Source organism: Callorhinus ursinus, unplaced genomic scaffold (genome assembly GCF_003265705.2).
Source record: "Callorhinus ursinus isolate GAN/ISIS: 27379988/994484 unplaced genomic scaffold, GSC_fseal_2.0 scaffold12, whole genome shotgun sequence".
Lineage (NCBI taxonomy): Eukaryota > Metazoa > Chordata > Mammalia > Carnivora > Otariidae > Callorhinus > Callorhinus ursinus.
In genome coordinates this window covers 11,956,004-11,958,523 of record NW_027397074.1, presented here as the reverse complement: position 1 = coordinate 11,958,523, position 2,520 = coordinate 11,956,004, and the positions used below count along the sequence as shown (strand labels likewise).

Here is a 2,520-nt window from a genome sequence, read left to right as displayed (position 1 = left end):
AGAGTTGTAGAGGATTGTTAGTAAATATATTTACATAAAAATACATTTATTTTGGAAAAACATTTTATTACTGTTTGCGGAAGATTTTGCAAGGTAGTTTGTGGTAAAGTATTTAAAGCTGAAAGTGCTAGAGATGAGTTAGATCAACCTCTGGCTTATCTCCCAGAAAATATAATATTCTATAAAGGAAAGCATTATAATCAGTTTCTTATGCTATTCATTCAGGTGTCTCATGTTTTACTGAAATTTAAACCAGATCTTCAAAGAAAAACCTACTTAAAATGTAAAGCAGTAAGACCAGATACCAATAGGAGGTGAATGGCTTTTCTGTGTATGTATGAGAATTTTAGATGCATGAAATTTATAACTTTCATAGGATTAGTAGAAATAAACTAACACAATATTGATAGATTTATAAAATTAGTACATACTTAGTAAGGAAAAGGGGGCTCAGTTTTACTCTCATAGATAACATAATCAGATAATCCTGTTCTGATTTAAAAGCTAAAGCAGATTAAGGAAATGCTAATCACTGCACTAGGCACAGACCTGTGTTTGGTAGATGTTGAATGAATAAATGAAGAAAATCAGCTTTTACCCAACTGGGAATGAGATAGGTAAAGATTGAGAGGCTAAAAAAATGCCTGAAATGAATTGCACAGGTAGTCAGGCCCATATTAAGGACAGTCAAATGATATATAATGGCATCCAATTATTTTTATTTTTACTAATTTTTTTTTTTTCAACATCCAGGTCCAACTTATTTTCCTTTTTCTCTCTTGGGAAGTCCAATGGGAGAAAACCACAAAATGCGAGAAATACCTCCATTTGGGGTCGGGCACGATGGCTGGAGTAGATGGGTGATCATTCCTGCCTGTCGTTGTGGCTGACAATGGCGGTCCCCCTTTGTATCTGACTTTGGTGCTGTTCTGTCAGCTCTGGGTTCTGCGGCTTCATCTGCTGAGAGAACTAACTGCTGGCCCGCCTGGATGAGACTGGCCAGGTCGTTCTGCAAGGGGCTGGTGCCAGAGTCCCCAACGGGTTTGTGGGTCATCTCAGGCACGAGCTGTTGAACTTGGAGATGGCTCCGGAGGTTTGGTGCCCTACTCATGAAGCTCGAGTTGTGCAGCACGCCGGCAAAGTCCAAGCCGCCGACACCTCCCGTGGGGTTTGGCACCTATGGCAGCTTCCTTCTCTTTCTTTTGAGATTCGGCTTGCACGTCTAACCCCGGGATCCAGCTCGGAGGCCCTCTTGCAGGAAGCCGCGGCCCCGGTGTGTTGGGCCACAGAGGAAAGCACTGCGAGCACCTGCCATCAGCTTTACTGCCGGACAGGTCTGTGCACGAGGTGGCCCGTGGTCCTGCCCTGCCCCTGTCGTGCCTGGTTCGCCCAGGGCCGCAGCTCAGTCACAGAAACAGAGGCGTTGGCTGCGTTGAGCATGCCAGCTTTCCCGTAGAAGTGCACCGCAGCTTCAAGTTTCCTACGATCAACTTTGAGGTTGGGCCTCGGCTCAGGCTCCCTCTGAAGGTGCTTCACTCAGGGCTTTTCAGCTCCTGTGGCATCTCCTAGCCGGCTTCCGCGGCTTCGGATATTTCCAGAAGAGTCGGAGGGAGTGCCAGGTCACTGTCCTCCACCGTCACATCGAAAGCAATCACCAGGCACAGGGTTGGAATACACAGGAGGTACAAGAATGTATTCTTGTGCTTTTGAAGTGATTTGTAAAAGATACATAATTTAAGTAGCCAAGATAAACTCATTGCTAGAAGAATTAAGGTAATGTACCCTGGAAAACTCTTTGATTACTATTACTTATTCTGTTTCTTTGCTCTATAGCATAGGTTCTTAAGATGGGTTTTGTACCAGCAGGGGACATTTACAGTGATTCTCACAATGACTGAGGGACACTACCAGCATTTGGCAGCTGACAGCCAGGGATGATAACCATACTGCAATACAAGAACTGTTTGGTGCAAGGACAGATCTCTCATAACTTTGAAATATCTTGCTTAACATTCATATAATTGAAATAGTTATTAATAATTATCTGGACCTAGAATCTTGTTTTATACATATCAGAAGAGTATTCGGGGCATGTTTTTAACTATACTAGATTTTCTAAGAATACAACTACAGTGTAAATGGAAGTGTTAAGTTTATACGTTTATTTATTTGTATTTATTACCAGGGCTGTAATCCCAAAATACTGTGGGAATGTCTACTATCCTTCTATTTAAGGTCTAGACTGGAATTAGCCCTATGGCCTTTTCCCTGATGTTGTTCCTTAGAGCATCCTTCTCTATTAACAAGGCGTGAGGAATATTGACCTGAGTAAAAGAATATTTTTCAGTAAGGTTTAGAGAAGAGCTGCTATAAACTGGCCACCCCAGGCATCCTTTCCCTGGTGTTGCTAAATCTTACAAGGACAAAGGGACCTCCCAAGAAGAGGTAATCACAAGCTCATCCTCACCATACCAGCCTAAGGGAAAAGGAAGCAATTTAGAAAGAGAGGAGAATCCAAAC

At 42.7% G+C, this 2,520-nt stretch overlaps 1 pseudogene; it reads right to left on the bottom strand.

Moving 5' to 3' along the window:
• Positions 1–912: 912 nt before the first annotated feature.
• Positions 913–1,757, bottom strand: LOC141373938 (small glutamine-rich tetratricopeptide repeat-containing protein alpha-like; annotated as a pseudogene).
• Between the last annotated feature and the right edge of the window lie 763 nt (positions 1,758–2,520).